Genomic DNA, 13,346 nt, shown 5'->3' on the forward strand with positions numbered 1-13,346 from the left:
GTGCACAAACTACTTGTGTTCATATGAAATGGTTTTGTCCTTTGTTTTAATGAAGTCACTATCACTTAAATAAACAACTTTACACCTTTTGTTAAGGTGACAGAAGAAAATCAAATTTATGCAACCGTGGTAAGCATTCATGTGCTAATATTCAGAGTCTAAGTTCTGACAAGTCTCAGCTGATAGTTGTGGCTTAATAGATCTGAATCAGAAGGTTGTGGGTTCAAGTCTCACTGTGGCGAAAAGATTCACCCTTTTGTGGTGGAGCTTCGGTCAGACCCCAAACGTATTTCAAGCAAAACCTAATGCAGTTGTACACCTTTTGCAATAGAATTGCATTTTGTCCATACAGACAATAACTCCATGCTTTAGTTGGGTAACTCTCTAGGAGGACCCTAAGGGGTTTGTTTGTAAGGAAAGATAAAACATTATGAAAGATGCGTTGTGAAGGTTGCAGGCATTCTGGAAATCTCCAACCCTCCCCAAAAAGGAGATGGATGCTGGGGGACATTTGGACCTTTCAAAACTGAGGCTTATTTTTGTAAGGTAAGGTTATCAGGGGAAGTGTGGTGGATAAATGAGGTACAGATCAGTCCTGACCTAATTATGTCCAATTCTGGGCACCATACTTTAGGAAGGATCTGAAGTCAGTGAAGAGAGTGGGTGTAGCAAAGGTTAAAAGAATGGTTCCTGGGATGAGAAATTTCAGATACGTAGAAGGAATGGAGAAGCCCTGCTTGCTCTCTTTAGAAAAGAGGAGGTTGAGATGAGATTTGATAGATGCTTTCGAAATCATGAGGGGTCTGGACAGAGTAGCTAGGGAGAAACTGTTCCCATTCACAGAAGACCTGAAAACCAGAGATCACCAGTTTAAAGTGATTGGCAAAAGAACCAGGGTGACATGAGAGGAACTTGAGAAGACCTATGGTCCTCTCTACCACCGGCCTTGTGGGGGCATGACTCCTATTGTACCGTTGCTCTGCCTCTGTTCTTGGATGGCGGAGAGGTGTCATAAGCCACCTTCTGAGGGGATAGCCCTTGTCACCCAGCAGCCATCCATCCAGCCGGGCTGGAGCACTGAAGAGCCCCGGCACCTGGGAGTGTCTGAGGACGTAGGCGTCGTGGGAGCTGCCTGGGTACCTTGCACAGACTTGTACAATCAGCATCCTGTGGTCACACACTATCTGCACGTTCATGGAGTGGAAGCCCTTCCTGTTGACGAAGGCACCGGGCTCACCTGCTGGCTCCTTGATGGCCACATGTGTACAGACTATAGCACCCTGGACGTGGGGGAAGCCAGCAATGGCCGCGAAGCCTCTGGCTCGCTCAGCCTGGCTGGCCTCGTCCATACGATAAAGAATAAATGTCAGTACCCACCTGAACAGAGCGTCTGTCACCAGCTTGATGCTACTGTGGACAGCTGATTGGGAGACTCCACACAGATCCTCCACTGACCCCTGGAAAGAGTCGGAATATAGAAGTTGAGGGTCACTGTGACTTTCAGAGCCACTGGCATGGGGTGTCCACCCGCACAGTCGGAGCTGATCTCAGGGCCAATCATCTGTCAGGTGGAGGTGACGGTCACCCTGGAGAGGCGGAGCCTCCTTCAGCATTGCAGCCCAGACATATTGAGGTGGCTGCATCGCTGCCTGTAAACCCTGGCAGCAGGATAGCAGTAACCTCTGTGGCCCCTTCTGCCTTGGACTCCCTGCTGACCCTGTGCCCCTTGTGCCTGGGTCTCTCCTCCCACAGGTCCCTCCCCTAGAAGCTGCACTGGGACACCTGGCCTCCTCTCCCTTCTGCCCCTCTCTTCCTCCTCAGAGGAGATGCCTCCAGCGGAGACCACAATCCCCATTGCCCGGGTAAGGGAAGGCTGACTGATACCTGGAAGGGTCCAGGGCCTGGCAGACAGCAATGAGGCCTGGAAACGAAGCCTGGAAATGCTAACAATGAAGCCCCGAACAAAGTTGAAGCTGCCAAATACCAGTAAGCAACCAGCAGCAACCTCCTCGCTGCTCACGCTGGCACTGCTGCCGACCCTTTTCATCCTGCCCTTGGATGTGGCTTAAGCAAATTATCATCTGCCCGCCTGCTCATTTTGCCCGTGTGACGAGCGCAAAGATCGCACTGGAAGCGTAAGATCCAGCTTAATTGCCTTTTTAATCACCTTAACTGGCCTTGTAATCGATGGTGGGCGCAGCTCCGACCCCCCCCTTGCGCTCGCCCGCCGACCGAAATATCGCGCAAGTGCGCGATGACGTCGGGACACTGGTCGGACGTCATCACGCGCTATTTTACGCTGGAGCGGGTCAGGCGCTCGTCCGCCCGGCTCAGCGAAAAAAATCCTGCCCGTGATCCTAATTGGATGTGGGCACAGGTTCATGGGGCTGAATGGCCTACTGAATAACTGACCTTGCGTTGCGTGTTTTGTAGACGAAGGAATAGGCCATTCTTTCGGTGCTTCTACCGATGAGAGAATCGGAGAACTGAGAAATATTTTTTCACAGCAGCCACGCCTTTATCAATTGTACATTTTTACTGGAATATTCTGAAAGGAAGTAGAAAAGGTGGGGGGGAAAAGAAAATCAAGAGCGACAGAACATGGGCTCACACATCTAAAATCCTAAATGCAATCTATAACCAACAGTGGCAGGTGGCGTAAAAAGGTTGTGTCATGGTCCTGATGGTGCCACCAAGTGGGACACTGAAACTGAACTGCCTGGCTGCTGAGTTTGAAAGGGAATTCTACTTCCTTCAGCCAAATTGTTCTCATAATAAACCACGCTCCCCCAGCAACTATTGCAGATTGATCAAAATTTTTATCAAGCTATTTTATCGAACTATTTATCAAACTTTGTAACAGACTTGTCAAGCTAATACCCCTTACAATATCAAAATCTCCAGTTTAAAATGAGTTATATGGCTCGTGCTGATCTACTGCAGTCATTTATTAATATGCTCATATTCTTCAGGAAATTATATCCCTGAGAACTGCAGTCTCAAACATAATGGCACACATAATTTTGCGGTAAAAATTGTCTTCAGCATGACATATTGTGATGCGACTAAGCTATAGTTCTGGTCTGTGTCATCATTTACTTTTTGTACTTGCCATCACTCACAACGGGAACAAAAAAATATTTTGCTTGTATTTTGCGAAGGAACTGGTGGCGAGGGTGGGTGCTGGGCCCCCTCTTTGTGAACTTGATAATTCGCTCAAAGGTTTCAGCCAGTGACAGATAAATTGACCTAGAACGAGGCATGTACCACACACACATCCGCCGTGCGGTACAATAATTATCACTACCTGGTTGGCAGGAAAACCCAACCTAGATCAAAGTTCAAGTGCGAGAAAGTGAGCCCACTGAGCGTCACATTCAGCTTATGTTGTCCAGGAGCAACCAAGCTACCAACACAACATGCCTACAGGAGTCTTCCTGCTCTTACACCTCAAACGTTAAACTGGTCAAAAATTCCTTCGAAAGAGACATATCTCTGTTCAAGAGCAGTGTTACATTCCGTAATCATTAGAAAAAACACTACTCAGATATATATTCATCTACTGAAGGATTCAGTTCTGACCATCTGAGGCTTTAGCTCTTACATTATAGTGCAGCTTGGGTCTTCATTCTCAGCATGGCTCGTTGGACTATATTCAATCCGCCTTCTGTCCTCACTGGCATCTTCATCGTCTTCACCTCTAGATTTTCTTTCCAATATTCCCGATATTTGCACAAGAGTGCGTGCAGCCATCTTCTCTCCACTAGCATTGCGGAGAATCACCCGCATATCATCTCCTGTTCCCCAGGATTGGGTCTCTATGATGGAGCCATGTCAGTGTCCAGATTTGTTGCACCTAATTACCCGAAAGAAAGGCAGGGAGAAGTGGTCCTCAGCCAATCAGAAACCGCTTACTCGAAAGTAATGTCCCAGTTTGAAAAGGGGCGTTGATATCTTGGAGATGGGTAAGTAAAGTCCTCCAGAGCCTAGCAGACAGCAATGAGGCCTGAAACGAAGCCTGGAAATGCTTCAGGATTTAGGATTTAGTCCTAGTGGGAAGCTGAAGACCCTGATTTTGTAGATCATTTGCAAGACATAACTGATGTTGGAATTTTTTGAGTCCTGCATATTGAGGTAGGATCTGCTCCCACTAGGTTTCTGCCACATAATGGGTGTGCTGCTACTACTGAAAGGCTGTGTAATGCACACATTAATAGTGCCTGGAGCTTATTTGATAAATGTTACAACAGTTTACATTTATAAAACACTTTAATGTAGTAAAATGTCTCAAGGTGCTTCACAAGAGTGTCATCAAACCACAACTGATACCAAGTCACAGAACGAAAAAGACTTGCATTTATATAGTGCCTTTCATGAACCCCAGGTTAAAACACTTTACAACCAATGAAATACTTTTTGAAGCGTAGTCACTGGGCGGAATCATCCCAGAAATCGGCAAAGTTCGATACTGGGCGGGGAAAGCGGCATTTGACCTGCCGATGGCAATGGTGGCTTTTTCCGCCATATCATAGAGTCATAGAGGTCTACAGCACAGAAAAAGGCCCTTCGGCCCATCTAGTCTGCACCTGTCAAACAAGTACCTAACTATTCTGATCCCATTTTCCAGCACGAGGCCCATAGCCCTGTATGCCATGGCACCGCAAGTGTTCATCCAAATACTTCTTAAATGTAATGAGGGTTTCTGCCTCTATCACCCTTTCAGGCAGAGAGTTCACTGCAACTGCCCCTTCCTCTCAAGGAGTCAGCCAGGGGCCCACTGGCACCCATAGGGAGGAGGATCGGCAGATGCATACCCTGGGGCCATCCATCCAGGTGACTCCAGGAGTGTCCGCCCATCCGAATCCCCTCTTCCTGTGATCTCAGCAGCTTCAGCTTCACAGGCCGAGGAAGGTGCCACTGCCACACAGCAGGACCCCGAAAGTAGGCCGGGGCCCTCCACAGGATGCCTGCCAAAATCATCACAGGCAGGGTATCACAGTCAGCAGGCTGCCTCCACCTCCACTGTGGAAGTCTGGGGGAACACCAAGACGTTGTCGGCAGGGTTAGAAAGGTCATGAAGATTTAACTCTTTTAGAGTCAACCAAATAAACTAAATTAACAAGATGAGGGATAAAATAAACACAGCCCCTAAATTAGGGAGACTGCAAAACCAAAGACTAAGTTTAAAGTAAACTTAAAAACATCAAACCAAAATGTGATTAAGGGGGTTGATAAAGCACCCCAGTCCCTGTAGTGCCCACCGGGCAAGGGAGGCCTCGACAGTGCTGGCTGACACCGCGTGTTCCCTCTCCAGGGACACCTGGCTGCGAACATAGCCTCAGAAGAGGGGCAGACAGTTGGGTGGGACAACCCCCTTGGTCACCAGCTGCCTGGACCTGTTAATGAAGATTTAGTTGCACAACGTGGGCACGGGTGTTAATCACTTGTACTTAATGTTGACCATTGTAAATATACTCACAAGAAAGTCTCCTTGTCTATGGCTCCTTGTTATGTTGAGCAGCGTTCGTGTCAATCAGATGTGAAACCTTGTTTCCTGCACAAAACGAAGGCTCCTGTTGCAGTCCAGGGTCTCTCCCCTGTAGAGAGTGTAACTCTCTGAGCTCAATGATTGCCCAGCTTCAAGGTCACTGTCCAGATCAGTGGTGCCTGCACCACGATGTGGCTTGTGTTTGCTGAAAGAATCACGTACCCAAGTGGCACTGGGTTCCATGATGTTCTCTGTGTGCTCCCAGCACCTTAGAGGCCAGGCTGCCCACCCTCCCACCAGCATCCCAACACCATTCCTGACAGGTGAAGGGAACAGGTGATGGGCCGGCCAAAAGATCAAGTGTTGTTAAAGTCCATGCGGCCACTGTATCTCAACAGCGTCTCGATGATATGAGCCTCTTCACAGAGAGTACATGTGCTGCCCTTAGCCAGACAGGTGTTAGACATTCCCAGCTGCAACGTGAAGATCTTAGGAGCCCACCTCCCTCGTCTGGCCATTGCAATAGCCTCATCGTCTGCACCCTCGCCTTCCAGGAGCTCATCACCCTCATCCCCTTTGAATCCCTCCTCATTGGAGGAGACGTGCAGCTCTTGCATCTCCTCATCGTCGAGGTCCTCCCCGCTTTGTAGCACAGGTTGTGTTGCGCGCAGCAAGCCATGATGGTGCATGACACCCTCTGGGGAGTGTACTGGAGCACCAGATCTGCTGAGGTACTGGAACCCCACTTTCAGCCAGTGGTGTGCTCCACCAAAATCTGGGTTGCAGCATGAGCCTCATTGTACCTTCTCTCACCAGGAGTCTGAGGCTGCCACACAGGCGTTTGTTGGGTAGCCCCTGTCCCCGAGGAGCCAACCCTGCAGCCTGTGTTGTCCCTGGAAGATTTCAGGGCTCTGAGACCTGCTAAGGATGTACACATCATGGACACATGCACAAACCTGCATGATCCACTTAGTAGGGTCACAGACCATCTGAACTTTGAGACAGTGGAAGCCTTATTGATTTCACATACTGACATGCCTGTTGCCAGGGAGATTTAGGAGCCATGTGGGTGCAGATGATGGTCCCCCTGCACCTGTGGGAATCTGGAAATCAGAGCAAATCCCAGTGCTCTTGCTTCCTTACTTGCCTGACCCCTGTCAAAATCGTGTGCCTTGGCAAAAAGGGCACCCGTGACCTCCTGAACGCATTCATGGGTGAAGGCTTGCGAGATCCCACAGAGGTTCCCAGTGGACCCCGGAAGGAGCCATTGCAGTAGAAATTGAGCGCAGCGCTAACTGTAACTGCCACTGGCAGTGGATGCCCTCCCAGTCCCTGTGGTGCCAAATCCTGCAGAGGGTGGCATATGTGAGTGACCAGTTCCTTTGTCATGCGCAGGCGTCGGTGACACTGGTTCTCGCTCATCTGCAGGTAGCACATGCACCATCTGTAGACCCAGGGCCTAGTGATGCTCCTAAGAATGACGGCTCTGTGGGGTTCATCCTCTATGTGCAGAGGAGGCCATGCCGCCCCTTGGGGTCCACCTCCCTTTGGCGATGCAGGCACCTCTTTTGCATTCTTCCCCGTCTTCTCTTCTGCCTGTGAATAATCAGGCAGGCAGCGAGATCACCAGAGTCCATGGCCCTGATGGTCTCCTCACTGCAGTGCCAAAGAGAGAGAAGCAAGGGTCAGCAAGTTTCTCCTAAGGTCGCTCTTGGTCAAGTCATTGCCTGCAGCTGTCTCTCCAATGCATGACGGAGATTCCAGACCAGCACATGGATGCCCAGTGTTCAGTGCGCATGATGGATCGCCATGCCCATACCCGCAGCTTCAGCCACTCGACTGTGCCCTGAACTCTCATCTCAACCGCAAGCATTTTCCTAACCGGCTTTGCAGTTTGCTTGTACCACGAGGGTGACTTTTCAATGTCCACTGAAACATAATGCAAGGGACTAGGAGCGCAGCCCTCCCTCATCCCTGTTCCATGGTCACCTTTCCCATCAGGATCCTCAGGCTTACCCAGTCACAGAATGGTTCTACAGCACCATATCAGCCATTGGAGTGTGAAGTGTGTGCTCGAGGGGTTAACAGTAGAAGAGGTATCGCTGGCACTGTGAGGAATTAGTGCTGCTTGCGTGGTCACAATTGCTTGACTCGGCTGACTCCAAGCATGTCAACTGAACTCAAACTAAACGCTCTCTTCTGCGGTGGACTGCTCAGCTTTGACAAACAGCCCGGCTGTTTTCTTCCCCCCCCCCAGCCCCCCACCCACCGACCCCCAACATATGTTTCTGCTGAAACCTCAGTCGGTGCTGCCATGACCCCCACCCCCACCCCCCCCCAACCCAGCCCTGTCACCCTTGCCCCGAGGTTGCCTTCTCTCTCCCCTTCTCCCTTATACTGTCGGCCTTGCCCTGGCACCACAAGCCAGCCACTAGCCTGTGCCACCACCACCCCCCCCCCCCCCACCCCGAATCCTCAGAGCTGCCTGGATCATCGCAAGCACTGCGCCAAGTTGTGTGCACTCGCCTCCGAGTTCCCCCTAGAGGTTAAGGTCACCATGGGGGTTGATACCGGCGTGTGGCCACAGTAATTAGATGCAAATTTATTAAAATTAAATTCCTGGCATTCAGTGGCAGGAAATGCGGTCCATCATTGATTGGGGCGGAGGGGGGAGGGGGGGCAGTGGACAATCGCGTCCCGGGTTTACGGTGTTGGGAAACAGGACTTCTCACGACATTCTCCGATCTAGCCGCTGAACACTGTCGGGTGTGGAAAATCCCAGCCACTGTTGTAATATAGGAAACAGCGTCCAGTTTGCATGCAACAAGGTCCCCACAAACAGTGGGGTGAAAATGAGCAGATAATTTATTTTGTTTTTGTGATATTGATTGAGGGAGAAATATTGGCCAGGACAAACCTATGCTTGCCTTTGAAACAGCGCCAAGGGATCTTTTCTATCCACCCGAGACAGAGCCTCAGTTTTTAATGTCACATCCGGAAGACAACACCTTCTACAGTGCAGCCCTGGAGTGTCAGCCTTGAGTGTTGTACTCAAATCCTGGGGCAGAATTTTGCCCTTGGCGGGCAGGCTCGGTGGGGGTGGTTGGAGGCAGTTGGGAAGCTGACCCCCGCCTGTGATCGGCACTGGACCATGATTTCATGCTGTCGGGCCAACGGCTTATGCGGGTGAGGGTGGGGGTGGGGGCAAGCGGGCTGAGAGCGAACTTCTCGCGTATGCGCGAGCCGGGACTTTGAGATCCTTGTTGACGTGAGAGCTAAGTGGCGGAAGAAGCATATGCGCAGGCTGAAGGGTAAAAGGCGAAAGATGAGGCAGAGGTCCAGCTGAACAACTGCTGAAGATGCAGGACTGATCAGTCTTTGTTGAATCTTACATGGCAAATGGACTCTGTGCTTCTGTTTATACATCTTTTTCTAAGACCAACAATTTAGAGGCACTTCAGACGTTGGTCATGAGAAGATCTTGTACATTGGTCCGTTGTGAGACATTCCCTTCACATACAGTCATTGCAAAATAAAATGTGAAAATTCGAAAAAGAAATAATCTCCCTGAGGCACGGAGCTGTGTCAGGGAGATGAAGACTTGTTATAAAAAGAACTTGAAGAAAATAGAAATGTAATGAAACATGTCCCCTCGTCTGACTCTGTTACACGAGCAGGGACATGTTATTAACTTCATTGCAAAACTTTTATTTTTGTTTGCTTTTGGAAACCTCATCCTGCCCGTGGATGAGGTTTCCCAAAAAATGCAAAGGCCGCTTAGCCTTTTCGCCTTCCCCGTCAACCCTAATTTTGGCCGGGTGGCGAAAAATTGAGGTTAATTGGTGATTTAATGGCCTTAGCAGGACTTTTAATAGTCGATGGTGCATGCTGCCGACTTTGGCATGCGCCCACCGACCGAACTATCGCACGACTGCGCGTTGACACCGGCACGCCCAGCTGACCTCAACGTGCGTCATTTCATGTTCGGGCGGGTTGGCGAAAATTTCTGCCCTTGGAGTGGGACTTGAACTCACAACCGTCTGAGTCAGAGTCAAGAGCGCTACCAACTCCGCCACAGCCGACAGGTAGCAGTGGACAGATGAGGAAGGCTTAAAGGAGGAAAGTGAGCTGGCGAAACGGAGGAGTTTGGGGAGGGAATTCCAAAGCTTAGGGCCTAGTCAGCTGCAGACATGTCCAACAACAGGGCAATAGAACTGGTCAATAGAGGTGTCCTCGCTTCTTTTTCCCTCTGAAAACTCTGCAGGGCTTCTTGCATGTTTAAAGGTGAATCTAACACAGCGATTTGAGATCAAATCATATCTAGTGATCAAGCAAGTTTTTATTTGCTTGTGTGAATTTTATTTTGACTGAATGCACATTGACTTATTTGAGTAGCAGGGAACTAGCAACGTCTGGAAACTGTGGAGATTGATGTTTATGCAACTCCCCCCACCAGCCCCGCTTCCAGCCCCTTCCAACAATGCGCACATATCTACATACCTGGCTAGGAGTTTGCCTATTAGAGCATCTGAGATATCAACATAAATGGTGTGACTGCTGTCAACAGTATTGAGCTCCACACTGAGTTTTGCCTGAGACGGAGGGGATAGAATTTATATCCAACATTACCTGAGTAGGCAGATCATGCTTCTTGTCTGTCCACAGAGATAAAATAAGATTGGCTCCCCAGAAGACCAATAAATGTTAAGGACTCCCTGTGAGTTAAGAAATCGCATTCAAATAACTGGCACAAATTGTGCCTGATCAGGTTGTCCGTTTAGAGTGGAGAACAGCTTGCATTGTTTAATCCATAAATAATGAGTGAGGAGCAATCTACTCAAATCAAAACATGAGATCAACCTGTATTGTATTCCAGCCCTGCCTCTGAATTCATTGTGATCTCATTTTAATAGGTTTTACCTTTTCTAGCCCAGAATCTTCTCAGGAGAGAACTCTCTTGCAGATTAGACTGTAAGCCATTTCCTGCATTTTCATTGTACCTGCACCACCAATGCAAAGCGGGTTCACTTCCCTTGTTGCAATAATGAGGTAGCTGCAGCTGAACTCCAGAGCCGGGGCCCAACTTGACACCATGGTGAGTGGAAAGTTGTCAGAGGGCAGACTTTTGCCTTTTGAGTCAGAACCGCAATGTCGGGGTCAAATGGGGGGTCCTGACCCAACCCTGTGTGGGAAACAGTCGCCCGGCAGTGATTTTCCCTGAGTTGTCCATTTAGTGGCCAGAGAGTGGGCTTGCCAACCAATTAAGGACAGCGGGTGGGCTCTTGAAGCCGGAGGGACGATAGTGGGCCCTCCAGCATGGAAGGTGCTGCAGCCTGTCGTTGTAGGTAGGAGAGAGAGAGAGAGAGAGAGAGAGAGAGGCGCCTCCATCTTGATCCACCCGCTCAGCAAACTTGAACACTTGAAAATGGCCACTGCGGCCAGGTCACCATTGTGGAGGTAGAGCAATTCCCCTTATTCGAAAATGGTCAGCCACAAAATGTCGTTTGTCTTAACGTTGCCTTCTTCCTTGCGTGGGGCCTTGTTGCTCAATGTGCACCTTCTTCCCCATTCCCGCTCGCTCGCATGAGTCAATTCTCCTGGCGACATAAGTCAAGACAAGTTACTTTAACCTTGGACAGACCATGGGTGAGTTCTGACTTACAGACAGCACTGTGCTTGGCTCTATTCCCATCAGAAGGACATTGATGCATGAGAAGGAATTCAGGGTTGATCTTAGGGCTCGCAGTAATGAAAAGGGACACGCAGAATTGAGCTATGTTTTCATTTGGAGAAAAGAAGATTGATAAAGGGACATGATCCAGGTCATTAAAATGCTGTGGAAAATGAATAATATTGATACAAGCTCATTATTTAATGTGGAAAGTGAGCATTGAATGCATGAGCCCAAAATTAAGAGTTTCTGATTAGAAAGAGCCAGATAAAGTAATTAATGTGTAGAATATTGATTAGTACAGCAATGGAAGGGAGATAGAACAGAACAGCCAGAATTATTGAGGAGACAAAGGGTTTGGATTATGAGAAGCGAATATGAAAAATGTACACATTGTCACTGGAAAAGGGAAGGTTTACAGATGATACAATAGCTGCTTTTAGGATTCTAAAGGAATTGGATAATGCAAATAGAATACTTTGCATCTCCACCACACAAATGGGCCTCCTGGAATGTACAACCTCTGACCTACCTCTCCGGGCTCTCTGATGTCTTGGACCTCAGGCTGTCAATCTCTCTGGGCCCCGTCCTGCTGATGACCCACCCTGCACCCACACTCTCTCCCTCCTTCCCTCCCTCCTCTGCATGTCTTGGTGCCTACACATCCCACAGCTGGCTGTAGCTGAGAAAGAGTTACATTAAATTCAGCAGAAACTGAGGGGAGCACTGTTTTGCTTTAGGGACACGGTATATGAATAATTTGAGATGTGACATATGGTAAGTGTAGCAAATTTTGGAAGGAAAGGTGACTTTAAACTTTGGGTTCCCAGAGCTCTCCACCGCTGGGATTTTCCTTGCCTCATGTCTGGATGTGTTGTCAACTAATTGAGAGATTGATTGCTATGATTAATCAACAATTATTATTGTGATGCGACCACCAGGATAGTAGATGGTGAACTAGATTAATCCTAGTCATTTTTCATCTATCAATTCCTATGCTGTGCCAATTGACGACTGGGACACAGAATCTTAATGCACGTGGTAACATTTTCATATGATGCCTAACTGAGAGATGGGGTAAAACTACTCAGAGGAGGCAGCTTGGAATCTACAAAGTGAGTGAGGTGAAGTATGTAATTGGCCGGAACTGGCAGATGGAATTTAGCAAAGGGAAGTGTAACGTATTACACATGGGAAGAAAATATCGGCTTTGAACTTACCTCATGAATAACCAAGAGTGCAGTTGAAAGAGAGACTCATTTAGTTAGCACCTTATTGTGCTTCTTGGAAATATCCCAAACAGCTTCACAGTTGACGAAATACTTTGAAGTGCAAACTGTTGCCAAGTCCCTAAATGTGGCAGCCATTTTGCACAGAGTGGTGATCACCCACAAAAGCAGGTAAAGGCTGAGCTGCGACCTCCTACAAATATATGAGATCGTAAGTGGCAAACCTGGAATGTTGTTCCAAATTAAAACCATATGGCAGCTTCAAATTAGAAAATGTATGTTCTGAGACTGATGCCAGGAAGGGTGGTCAATACGTGGAACTGGAAGCTAAGTCAGCAGAGGCAGCAACTGTTCAATCCTTAGTTTAAATATCTTGAATGATCACTTTGAATTGTTGCCCAACCTGGCTGCTTATGGAGGAACCTGATTAAATATGGCAGGTGGTGCACTTAAGCACACAGCTCGTCCCTTCTGTTTCTCCGACTCTGGCATCTTGTTCATCCCTCCCCGCACCCCATCCCATCCTGGGAGGCTGTGCCTTTAGCCTGGTAGTACCCATGCTCTGCCATTCCCCCCCCCCCCCGAACTCTTCAACCTGTCTGTTTCTGTGTGCCCTGTTAAGACACTCCTTCGGAAACATCTCTTTCACTGAATCTTTAGTCACCCCTCCTAATGCCACTTCCTTTGGCTTGCCATTGATATTCTTTTCTCTGTGAAGATCCATGTGGCTTTTTTTTTTAATGTTAAAGGCTTTATATGAATGGCAGCGGTTGATTTGTTCCTTGGGAGCTAATGGGATACAGACTTTCTACCAGGACAGGAATTTAATTGGAATCTTGTCACCTCTGAACTGGGATTTAAACACTGGGATAAGAGAGATGAGCTAAGAGTTGTTTTCTCATGCAGTCACAATAGGTACTTGTTCAATGCTATTAAGATAGGGGAAACTTCCCAAACC

This window comes from Carcharodon carcharias, chromosome 17 (genome assembly GCF_017639515.1).
Source record: "Carcharodon carcharias isolate sCarCar2 chromosome 17, sCarCar2.pri, whole genome shotgun sequence".
Taxonomy (NCBI): domain Eukaryota; kingdom Metazoa; phylum Chordata; class Chondrichthyes; order Lamniformes; family Lamnidae; genus Carcharodon; species Carcharodon carcharias.